General features: G+C 33.0%; 1 protein-coding gene and 1 pseudogene across 5 annotated transcripts in view; one reads left to right on the forward strand and one right to left on the reverse strand.

Annotated features, from left to right (window-relative positions):
• LOC105738531 overlaps positions 1-10,179 on the reverse strand; it is a 28,526-nt pseudogene extending 18,347 nt beyond the window's left edge.
• ZBTB20 (zinc finger and BTB domain containing 20) overlaps positions 1-13,410 on the forward strand; it is an 807,544-nt gene that overhangs the window by 240,449 nt on the left and 553,685 nt on the right. For all 5 annotated transcript variants that reach the window (XM_030802021.1, XM_030802016.1, XM_030802015.1 and 2 more), the window contains exon 3: positions 10,782-10,820. The gene's annotated coding sequence lies outside the window, so the exon portion shown is untranslated. The remainder of the gene's footprint in view (positions 1-10,781; positions 10,821-13,410) is intronic.

The following is a 13,410-nucleotide window of genomic DNA, read 5'->3' on the forward strand; positions in this document are numbered from 1 at the left end:
TTTCAACTAGGGCACTTTTTGTTTTCTTGGATAACTAGAAAATTATTATTGCTGTGGGGGTATATGTCTGAGGGACCTCCTATTCTCTCATGTAGGGTATTGAAGAACAAGAATAGGACAGAGAAAATATTTAAAGACTTTAAGAAAATAGGTTAAAAATTCCCAAATTTTGTGAAAGACATGAAGCTTAGTGAACTCTAAACACAATAAATTTGAAGAAAACAATACTTGGGAACATCATAGTAAAGCTGTTAAAAACCAAAAATTGTACTTTATTTGAAATTGGGTGAAGTGTTAGGGAGACAGCATAATGTCCTATATGAACATAATTAAGAAAGATGAGTAAATAGTACAAGGTAGTGTTTACGTACATGGTCTTTAGAGTCTCCCTCTATCAACTGCTGCTACTTATTAATTTTATGACTTTGAGCCCATTTATTTTCTTTGAGCATCATTTTATTTTTTTATACAATTGTGATAATAATGAAAATAAAACTACTTATATGGCTGATATACAGATTAAATAATATATGCAAAACTCTTATCAAACACTTAGTAGTAGCTAAATAAATAATAGCTATTGTTACTTTTCTTTTTCTGAGTGTCTTTTGGCTAGCTTGTACCTCTTCTAAATCTTCACCATTGTGAATAATTGTTCTTTCTCATAATACCTTTATCTGGGTTTGATATCAGTGTTCAAGGGCCTTATACAAGAGTTGAGGTGCTTTCCTGTTTTCTGTGGTCCAATTTTTATAACATAGCCTTCAACAGATTTTTAAAGGTTTGTTAAATTTTATATTTAAATATATTTGGGCCTGGTAATGTATGTGTGTGTGTGTGTGTGTGTGTGTGTGTATGCATATGTGTGTGTATGTTTATATAAATTTCTAACCTCATATGTGATATCTTTATTTATAATTGTCGAATCAGAGTTTCTAGTTCTTCTCAGGCAAGTTGTATTTTTCTACAAAATTGTTCATATTATTTCACTTGTAAAACAACTTGAACATTTAAGTCAAATTAGCATGAAGTATTTCATAGTATTCAGTAATCACTTTAAATGTCCAAATAGATTTGTTTTTTCTTTTTAATTTTATTTATTTATATCTTCTTTTTTATAATAAAAATTCCCAGAGATTTTTCTACTTTGTCATTTAAAAAAAACAACACTTAATTTTGTTGACTGTCTTTACATTTTTGTTTTTCATTTCCCTTATGCTCAGTATTATTGTTACGTTTCAGCTTTTACATTTTTTGGTTTTACTTTTTTGTAACTTCTCTAATGTCTTGATAATTTTAATCTTGTCTTTTGTTTTTAGCATATTAACTTAAAGTTGTACTTTGCTCCCTGAGACTGTTTAGCTGCATTGCATGAGTTTTGATATATAGTCATGCATCTCGTAATGGCAGGGATACATTCTGAGAAATCCATTGTTAGGTGATTTCATCATTGTGTGAGCATCATGGAGTGTACTTAGATAAACATAGATGGTATGGCCTATATACACCTATGCTGTATGGTATAGTTTTTTGCTCATAAGTTATAATTAATACAGTGAATGGAGCTTGCAAGACTGGAAGTTGCTCTGAGAAAGTTAGTGAGTGAGTGGTTAATGAATGTGAAGGCCTAGGACATCACTGTATGCTACTGTAGACTTTATAAACACTGTACACTTAGGCTACACTAAATTTATAAAAGTTTTATATTTCTTCAATAATAAATTAACCCTACTTACTGTTAAGTGTTTTACTTTATAAACATATTTTTTAACTTTTTGAATTTTTTGTAATAACACTTAGCTTAAAGCTCACATAAATTGTATTGCTGTACAAAGTATTTTTTCTTTGCATCTTTGTTCTATATTTTTTCCATTTAATTTTTTTTAACTTTTTAAACTTTGCTAAAAACTAACAAAAATGCGCACATTAGCCAAGGTCTACACAGGGTGAGGATCATCCATATCACTGTCCTTCACCTCTACTTCTTGTCCCACTGGACGGTCTTCTGGCATAATAACGTGCATGGAGCTGTCATCTCCTGTGATAAAAATTCCTTCTTCTGAAATAGTCCCTGAAGGACCTGCCTGATGCTGTTTTACAGTTATATGAGGTTTTATCAGTTTTGGAAAAGATTTGTCATCATTTCAGATATTGCTTTTTTGTCTTTATTTTTTCATTCTCAAATACTTATTAGATATGTTAGAGTTTTTTATTTTGTGATGTATGTCTCCTAATCTTTTTAAAAAATATTTTCTATCTCTGTTTTATGGTAGGTAAATTCCTTGGAATTATTTTTCAGTTCAGTAATCCTCCCTTTAGCTCCATTTAATATGATACATTCTCACTTCAGATACTAATTTTAATGACAATTTTATTTCTATAAATCTCTGTATATTTATCAAATCTGCCTTTTTCATAGTTTCTTTTTTTATTTTGGCCCTTAGATTAGTTCCCTAAGATTGTGCCCTATTTTGAACTTAATGCTTATATTTCATTTAAAGTTTTTCATCTGCTGACTCATTTATAGATGAACCTTTCTTCGGGTTTGATATTTTTGATATATGAGCTCTTTTTCATTGGTGTTTGCATTTTCTTTGAGACTCCCACATGACCTGAGTTGTTGAAGGTATCCTGCTAAAGTGGATTTGTTTCTTCTAGGTATTCCAGATCTATTAGGAGGTTGCCATTCTCAGTGATTACAGTTCTTGCAAACGTTATTTGTACCCCTAAATTTCTCAGGTTGTTACTGAGCTGGATGATTCTCCTGGGAGGCTTGTGGTAGAATCATAGTAATGCCAAATACCCTAGCTCTATCTTCTTGATTTCTAAATTCCTTTCTTATGAAACATTTTAAAACTTTTATGTATATGATGTTTATGTATTCATACAGAAATGTTTCTATAGGACCTTTATATTTTAATAGAAACATTTCTGTGTGAATATAGCCTGACATTTTAAAGAAAACTCTTTCCTGTTTCTTTGGCTTGAATGCCTTTTGTATACCTTTATATTTTAAAAGAAACATTTCTATCTGAATATAGCCTGGCATTTTAAAGGAAACTCTTTCCTATTCCTTTGCCTTTTCTCCAAGGCATTTCTGGCTAACTCTCTCCTTCATTTCTTTTGGGTCTTCACTTGAATGTGATCTTTCCATAATTTCTTTGCTGGTCCCCCTATCTAAAATTTCAACCCCAACTCCCAATCCCATCATTTACTTTTCCCTTCCCCTGCTTTATTTTAATTCCTTAGCACAGATAATTGTCTGTCATTCTGTATATTTATTATCAGACATCCACAACAAATATATATGATCTCCATGAGATCAGAAATTTCCATCTATTTTGTTCACTCCTAAGTCACCACCACTTGGAACAATGCCTGTCACATAGTGAGTACTCAATAAGCATTTTAGAATAAATGAATGAAATATCCAATGGTTGTATATTGTGTGCCTTGTCCTGAACTAGGTGGTGATGACAAAAAAGAAAGAAAATAAACCAGATTCTAGCCCTCATGAAGACGATGGTCTTGTAGGGAACATAGACTATTAAAATCACAGTTTATCACCTGTGATTGACAAAGACTGTGAATTCAAATGAACTCTTGATGAGCTTATTGGTACCAGGTAGATATTCCCTGAGAAGTATGGGGATGGGGTGATTACTTTTGTTATGCAGTGCATCTCATACTTGTTCTGTCTGAATATTGACCAAATAATACACACACACACAGAAAAGATAATGATTTAGAGAGAAAACAGTTTTAATGAGGGAGCTGACATAAGTTTGACCAAATTAGTAAGAATACTGTAAGCAACTAAGTATGAAAATAGAATTTCCAGTGAAGTATTTTTGGTACCAGTTTTTTCTTCCAGGGTTGGTAGCCACTGTCTGATGGGCACAAAATGCAAAAAAATTGGCCTAACTCTACATTCTGCTGCCTTGTAATTGTACCTAAAGAGCAAGAACACATTTGCCTTTTATACTTCTGCAAGTAGTACATAGAAAAGGATATGCTGTTACTTTATTATAGTAAATAATAAGGTTCATGGCTATATTTACAAAGGTTGAGTTTTCAGCATGTGAAATGATGTGAAGAATGTTAAATCTCTAATATGTGTTTAATGTACATTTCAGTTGATTTTTCTCCAACTATAATAGTAGCAATTATTTTATTTATATGAGGGGAAGGCTACATCACCTAAGGGAAAAGCTAATAGATTTCTTGGCAGTTTTTGTATCATGTTGAAATCTTTTTCCATTTCTAACTGCTGTGAAATTGTCGCTACTCTGTCTTACACATTTTTTTTAATTTATTAACCCTAACACCTACTTACTTTTTTCTGCATTTAAGCCCTTATTTCATCTATGTTTTCCTACCTAAAATGTATTATCCTGGTTACTTGATGAAGTTATAACTCGATCTTGGTGCAGACACTGGCTGGCCAAGGTAAAGGAACTAATTGATAGTGAGCCCTTTCTCCTAAATGCCATAGATAATGCTAATAGCTACTTGTATACATATAATCTCATTAAGTCATCATAAAAACATAAAATTTTATATAATATAAAAATTTTATATTATATAAAATCCCCTCATTTTAAATGATTAATTTGAATATTAGAGATGGTATGTATGTTTACCTAGGACACATACCTAGTAAGCTTTAACTCAAACCCAAAACTTCTAATTGAAAGTGGTTGCCGTTGTTGTGATTCCATTGCTTTTTCTAGATACTATACCTTCATCCTACCTAGAATTGCTTTTGAAGTTTTTCTACCTTGCCTTTGATTGAATGGAATTTACAATAAAAGATTTTCTGCATCATCAAGGCTTCCACAGAGTTCAAATGAAAACACGTTTTAGGGGTAGCTGTTAGCTGCCTGGTTTTATAGTCTCTTGATTGAAAGCTACTGCTGTAAATTTACTGCTCATATTTTTGAACCCATACATCTGAAAAATACTTATTAAGTGTTGACTGTGTGTCAGGCACTAAACTAGACCCTGGGTATAGAGTTTAGTGAATAAAGTAGTGTGGCCTCTATGGAGTATACAATCTAGTGGGAAAGAAAGAGATAATAAACACATAAGCCAATAATCACACCAATAATTTAAACTGTCATATATGCCACAAAAGAATAAAATAGTGGAGGTATCTGTCTCAGGAACTATAGCTAGAAGAAGTTTTTTAGAGAAAGTATAAGAACAACATAATTGGTTAGGAACTGCAGAACTCTTTCAGTGAACTCTGTGTAACAGCTTCTTCCATACCATGTATCTGTTAACAGGTAGGATTTGGATGACTCACCCTTGTCCAATGTGGGGCTAAACTAACGAGGCTTTCTAACCTGGTGTTAACATTTGAGACTCAAATCCTCATATTTTAAGTTTGTACTGATTAAGAGGAAAAATAGGTAGAAAAACCCTAAGAAAATAGATTGGAAGATTAGTCCTTTAAAGATTGGAAATAACTTGTTTACGAATGTGATTCCTTAATTTTTTATGCAGTATGAATTTTCTTAATCATCAAGAATACAAGCTAACACAATTCATGCAACATTCCTTTAGCCAATATTTAAGGCCTACCTACCACATATTATGGACTGTGCTAAGTAAAAACTACAGATGTAATGGTGAATAAGATACAAATGCTTGTCCCCAAGTTTACAGTCTTATGTAAAAGACAATTCCAGTGCAATAAAATGATTATTATGACAGATTTAGACACAGGATATCAGATTCTGGAGGAGATAATATCTAAACTAAGACCCCACGGATGTATACAAGCAGGCCAGTAAAATTTTCACATTTTCTGAGAATAAATCATTGATTTCAATAGCCATAACTTCAAGTTGAGAATATTTTGAAAATATAATTTTTAATATTTTCTAAATTTTAGGTTCTTAAATACATTTTTTAATTAGCTCTTAAACTTTTATTTTAAAAGTTGTGAAGTTTAAGTAAAGTCATAAAAACCCAACAGCTGTTTTCTCTAGAATATGCTGTGAAGTGTGGATTATAGGACAATTAGAATTATTAACACTCAGTGTATTGTAGGTCAGGTTTCTACTTGAGAGTTCAAATTCATCATGTTTATACATGAAATTTGATATTAAATTGTTTCATTTTAAGTGGTAGCCATTAATACTAGAAAATTCAAATTTTGCAGTTTTTGTAAATAAGCTTTAGTTTTTCATGGATTTTGTAGCTTTATTACAGCTGATCTGACCTAAGGTCTAGACAGATCAACTGTGCCCTTGGGTTAACGGTGTTTATCATATGATTTCCTTTTCCTTCCTTATTGCACTTTATCTGTTTCCATTTCACAGTGTTGATAAATAGATAACTGTGCTCCTCATACTTCCTCTTTCTTATAGGCAGATAGCTTTTCAAAATGAAGGGCCAGACCTAGCTCAGTAATTTACAAAATAAGCATAAGTTTTTCAAGCCTACTTGACAATTTATAGTTCTCACTCTTCATAGGACTTTCTGTTGAGAGAAACCAAAGAAGCCAGGCACCTCAATTTTCAAAAGTAAAATTGGCTTTATTGATGAGTAAAGTGTACATTTTGTAATAACCGTATAATAATGATACAACATCCAGCTCTGTAGTGGGTCCAGAAGGACTAAATACATATTAAATAACATAAAGTAATTTTGGATTACATAGTCTTCTCTCAAAGTATCAAATTTAAATGTAAAGCACGTAAAATAGTCCTGTGGATGCTTCCTCAGTCATGGTTGAAATTGTTTTTGTTTAAATTTAGGTTTAGAGCTCTTTTATGGAGTCACTGTACCCACAGGCCCAGGTGAGATCCTTGTTAGTACTCTAAGTGAATTAGCAAGTAGATTTATCAATGGCTTTAGGGGCATCTCTAACGAGGCCCAACTGGTATGAAGAGAAGATGAACTATTTCTGTATTCTGTAACATAGAATTGGACCTGTCCCACTGGAGAACACAGCTGTGCCAACCTAGAAGTAAAAAGAACTACAAACAAACAAACACTCTATAGTATATCTGCATCTGGAATGGTGCTAATAGTAACTTCACCCAATGTGACTGAAACAACTCTAGCAATTACATGATCTGTGTGGGAATCTGAAGACACACCACTTAACAACTCAGGATCTGTGCTGTCCTTTAAATCAAAACACAAATAAGGACTAGAACAACATCAGTATGCATCCATTTCTGTCTTCCCAGCCATAAGAAAAAAACTGACTAACATTTTTTTTTACTTAGAGTTGCAAACCTCATATATAAGGCTCTGGTCATTCGCAGGATCTCCTTAGAATACATAAAAAGGTGATAAGTGCCTACATGTGATTGCTAAGACCATCATACGGCACCTTGGTCCAATTCCAGTTGAGTAATTATATTCATTTTGTCCTTATTTTCCATTTCCTGATTGTTTCAGTTAAATGTGGAAAATGATCCTTCATTTTTCACCCAGAGAAGTTCGGCAGTATTGCTGCACGTATTATTTAGACTCTACTGCCTTTCTTTTCAGTCATAGGAATGGGGCTTAAAAGTGCTAGTTAGAATTGTTATTGTGGCTATTACTATTGTTGCAGTGTTTCCTGATTCAGAAATGTTCTGTGAACATCGAGCACATGACTGGCTTTTGGATGAGCTGCTGGACTATAGGGTGATGTCTTGAACAAGCCTTCTTTATCTCCTTACTCCTTGCCTAGCTTAGTCCCTTAGCTTAAAGGGACAGACATGCTTTCCCTTTTCATACAACTATGATAGTACTAATAGTTCCCTTTTATCAAATGCTTACTTCATGGCTGGCACTGTGCTAGTTCCTTTATATGGCTATAACATATAACCTGCATAGACAACCTCATAGGGTGAGTAACATGATCACCATTTTACAGACAGAAAATTTAAATTGCTTAGGATCACTAAAGATGGAGAGATGGAATTTGATTCCAGGTTTGTCTGATGGCAAAAGCTAAGTGCTTAACTACCACCCTACCTCATAACTCTACTGCTTCCCAGAACTCTGAGCCCCAGTCTATGGATCATTGATCACACAGATAGCTTCTTAGCTTCTCTTAGTGTTTGTCACCACTTCACACAGGTTGACCCCATTGACCTCATGTTGGAATCATCCTGCAGCACTGGCCTCAGAAGGGCAATGCTGATTATGTTTACAGGCCAGCAGGAAACTGAACTGCTATTGAGAGAATCTCTATGTTGAATCATTTTATCTGCATAACAAAAGTGGTTTGCGCTATCTTCTTTTCTTTCCCTGGTGGTGTTGTGATAACAGTGTCTTTTAGCAGGATTAACCAGTAACTAACTTACTTGGCTTTGGTTTCCAATAAATAACGGCAGCCTGTTAATAATTGTGCATGTGTTTTATGTGGCCTCAGATAAACTGAGACAATCTTACATATCTGCATTCCAGATTGGGTCACTATTCCTTCATACTTAATCTCCTATTATGTAACTGTCCATTAACAAAAAATAGATCACATAAGGAAAAAACTTAAATACTTAATTTGCTAGTGCATTAATAAGTGCCACTAATACACATGACTTTTTATTGTTACCTAAAGATAAGTGTTTGCTCAGAAATATAAAAAATAAACCTGGTGTATGTTTTCTTGCTTTAAAATGTACCAAATCTGTCACAAATGCTTTGAACTGTATTGTGTTTACATCTTTATGTGAGCTGGGTCTAAACATTTTTTAGTGTTTTTAAATTGTGAGCTCAATGAGGGTGAGGTGTGACCCAATTTATCTGTTAGCACATTGCAACGCCAAACACAACACCATGCAGGTAGTAGATGCTCACTGAATGTGATTGAATTAGTGAGTAAGTTAGGCTGTACTAGGTTGAAGAGATTTGCAGTCCTAAATTATTCTTGCCATCATTTCACTCTGCATAATAAGTAAAGAAGTTTTACTAAGATGATTAAAAATGTGTTATTGAATTACTTGCGTAGATTCCAAAGCATTGGGACAAAAAAGACCCTGGCTATGCCCCTTTGAGGAAGCAGTGAGGGTGTTTCTCACTGTAGGCACAGTTACTGGGTTTTATTTGTGGCTGAATTAATTTATTTCTCTTAGGAAGATTACATTTATGAATTCCATATAGCATTTTATAACTTTTTCCTTTTACCCCTACCCTGCCTACTATTATTTTTTCCTATTATAAAAGTCATGCTTATTGTAGAGAATTAACTATATATGAAAGTAAAAAGAAAAAATTAAAATCATCCAAAATCTTATTATCCAGATATAATCACTCTTAATTCTTTGTTTTGTTCTTTGTTTTTTCTTATTCACATAATTTCATACTGTCCATGTAATTGGTACCCTACATGTTTATATAATATTTTAGCATCATAATACTATAAATTTGCATTTTTCCATAAAATTTAAAATATTCTTTAAAGTACCTTGTTAAGTTTTGCCAAATATTCCTTTATATAGATGTGCTATGCCTTATTTATTTTTCTATTAGATATTTAGGTTGCTTATAGTTTTTTACTATCATAAAAATTATCTTTTTTACATAAATTTCTGTTGGTTTTCTATTATGTTTGATTCCTGGGACTAAAATTACTGAGTAAAAACTTTGAGTTCTTGATACATAGTACTCAGTGGGTTTCTAGAAAGTCTTTTGTAATCCACATTCCCATCAGAAGTATACGAAGATGCTGTTTTATTGAGCCATCATCAAAATTATTACCTCTATATACTTTTAAGCAAGTATTATAAGTAGACTTACTGACTATAATGTGTTGCTGTCATCGACTGTGCTCAGAAGAACTACATAGATTAAACATGTCAGTTTGCTTTCAAAAAGAATTTTTTTTTTTGTTTTTGAGATGGAGCCTCTCTCTTGTCCCCCAGGCTGGAGTGCAATAGTGTAATCTCGGGCTAGTCTCGAACTCCTGACCTCAGGTGATCAGCCCACCTCAGCCTCCCATAGTGCTGGGATTACAGGCGTGAGCCACCGCACCTGGCTAGAACTAGGAAATATTTTTAAGAGTACTAGTAGTTCCCAGGCTGCATTTTGCAATACAGTTTCCACCTAAATCCAAATGTTTTTCAGGTCTAATTGTAAACTGCTACTTTTGTTTAATGTGGACTTACATAGTCTTCTGTATCAATACCTACTTCGCTGGCAGTTTTGTCGAAGTGTGTTGGGTTGAGGCATTTTGCATTATATCCGATGTGGTGTTAGCATTCCTTCTTGTAGCAATCAATTTGATTTCTATTTGCTGTTGTAACTCAAAGTTAACGAGCATTCAAAGTTTACTTTCATTTATTCATGCATTTTTTTGTGGACTGCTCTACAAAAGCATCTTTCTTCCTCAACAACATGCTATCCAAACTGAGTGCAGATGAATCTGAGTAGTTTCATTTTAGAGAGCAGCAGTCATATTTGTATTAGGAAGGCAATAGTCTTGGAAGAATACCAAAAAAAAAAAAAATCATTTTAAAGTGTTTGCTTCGTCCTCTAGTGAAAGCATTTGCGTTTCAGAGGCCATGGTGAGTCAGAGTCCCTTATGATACACTGTGCTTATGATACACTGCTAAGGGACTCTGTGTGTGTGTGTGTGTATGTATATGTGTGTGTGTGTATATATATATATATTCAGATATATGAAATATCCTATAGGGAAAATATTGATAAAAATAATTTGCCTCTTTATACACTGAAACTTTTCCTACTTCTCTGCAGGAATTGTTGCAACATAAATACTGGTTCCAACTTAGTAAATTAATTTTTACTTATATATTTCTTTTACATTTCAGAATTGATAAATTGCAAGTTTGTGCCCCATAGCTGCACAGGTATGTATATGAATTACCTATAACTATGTCAATCTATATATTAACTAACAAGTTATAATATTTTATGTATTAAAATTGCTTATAGACTTCATAATGTAAACATGTTAATTCTTGATTACTTACAGATAATGACAGCTTCAAAGGATAGTACATTTTATACATATATTTTATTTTATTCTATTGTAAGAATCAAGTAAACATTTCTAAGATTTGATGAGGCAGAATAATTTTAATTACAAAGCATTCATCTGGTGAAGAGATTATTTTATGGAATTGTACTATTAAAGTGAATGGTGATGTGGAGTCAGACCATTGCAAAACCACAGTTTTGCCATTATTGTTTTATTTAAACTTTTTTTTTTTTTTTTGCTGCTTTTGAGTTTATTTTCTGTGATGGTTGCTTTAGGTATGGAGTGGTTGCAGATGTACTGTCTGCTCCACTGTCTTAAGCACTAGACGAAAGGGGAAAAAAAAATGTTTGCACCTGTTTAAAATCTTAACCATGCGGTGTTGTGGTTCCTGGGCAACAGGCAGGAATTCTCAAAAGCTTGGTTGCACCTGCTCAATTGTTGCTTGCAGCTGTGTCATATGAGTGAGAGCACAGAGAAGCTTGTTAGCAGTGTGCTTGTGCTCTTACGTATTTTGTGTACTCTGACTCTGAAAGATTCTTACTTGATGTAGACCTTGAACTGTTACATTTGTTTATTCTAAAACTCATTGGTTTTAGCTTCTAAATATTTTCTTTAAATCCTCTGTTTTATGACTCAAATTTTTTTTTAGTAGCTGTTGACTGCCCTAGATAATGTGTATGCCAACTTCTCAAAAGAATACCTGGGAGAGTAGATCTCTTCAGATAACTAGGTTGATAATAATTTTTGTCCTGGTAGAGACATTTTGTGTTTGGCTCAATTTCACCGTGTTGGCAGCCCCACTGTATGAGGCTGGATGTAGTTATTGATCCATTTAGCTGAACAGATTTGAAAGCATTTGGCTATCAGTGGACACATGGGGCATATTCAGAAAATTTAAGGGTATATTGTAAGATAATTTCTTAATTTGTGCACGTGTTTCTGTTGCTTTTGGGGTAGAAGTGAGAGAAAAAAAGTGAAGATTAAATAGTAATTCTAAAAAAGGGGCTAAAATCCAGATGTAGATTTTATGGAATATTATTCTTTAATTTAACAAATGCTAGATGCTTGGTATTTTTTCACAAATGTTACTGGTAATGATATTAAATTTATTTTAGTTATGGCTTTGTATGTTTTCTGACAGATATCTATATTTTTGATATAGACAAGCTATTATAGATTGTATATTTTACTAATAGGCAAAGTTCTATAAATGCAATAAAAAGCTGCAACTCAATGTTTAAGATATTTAATTAATTTATTCAGTAGGCTCAAATTTCTAATATTGAAAACATTCAAATGACTTGCATTAGTCTCCTTAATGTATTCTTTTAAACGTTGAGGAGTTTCTGTTGGTATTTAGTAACATAAATCTGAAGTCTTAGAGTTGGTGTATCTTTTCCTTTTATTGGCCCATTTGGAATCCTTTTTTGTATTTTTAACAAATCACTTTGGTATGAATTTAACTAACCTCTTTGGAAGTAGGAAACACAGTACAAAGGTAAGTAGAGGATTGCCACAGCCTCTTATACAATACCTTGTACATAGTAGTTGATCAGTAAATGTTGAAGGAATACATTTATGAATAAAACATTTCTGGAGTTGTATTAGAAATAGAGGGATTGTGTCCTAAAATCTTATTACTTATTATACAGTTTAGATGAGTCTTGATGGACTTACTTTAGTTCTCATTCTGCCAGTTACATAGATATGAGAATACTGATAAATCTTTCCTTAAAATGAGAAATTAATGTATAAGAATTGATCCTCTTTGACTATTTTAATGAAGAATTGAAGTAACACTATTTGCAATGTGTTTTAAACTAACTTTTACTTACTAGAAGAAGTCTGTATGTTATTCCCATTATATACATAAGGCTGAGGCATTAATGGCTAAGTTACTTGTCACCTTGGAAATACTTTGCAGCATAAAAATAAACAAATCTTCTATGTTATATAGTTAATGCCTCGTCTTTCCTGAGCACTGGCTTATGCTCTCTCCCTCCCTATCTCCACCTCACTAAAACACAAAAATAAAATGTGTGTTTAATTCCTTTGGGTCAGTTAAGATCAGAATATTAAAAAATCTGTAATTATTTTTCTAAGCAAAAGTAGTGGACCCTGTGTTTACTGTATACATATTTATAATTATGGTCTCTATGACTCACTAAATTTTAACTATAAATAGAGGTAAAGCCAAGCAAGAGTAGAGTCAAAATAGAGCAGTTAAGACTTGCTTTAGAGAGATCATTCTAATGTTCCATTTTGTGTGGCGTAAGCCCGTCACATAAGATTGGCACAGTTTACATAATAAGCCAGTATCTATTGCATTAAAACCTTTTGTTTAGGCTTCTCAAATTTTAGTACCACTGGTTTATGACACATGTACTTTTAGGCATGGAACTACCTTTCCTCTGGGAACAGTTTTTCTTTTACCTCAGTTTACACCAGTGTGCAAGAGG

The sequence above is a fragment of the Nomascus leucogenys genome, chromosome 21 (assembly GCF_006542625.1).
Source record: "Nomascus leucogenys isolate Asia chromosome 21, Asia_NLE_v1, whole genome shotgun sequence".
NCBI lineage: Eukaryota > Metazoa > Chordata > Mammalia > Primates > Hylobatidae > Nomascus > Nomascus leucogenys.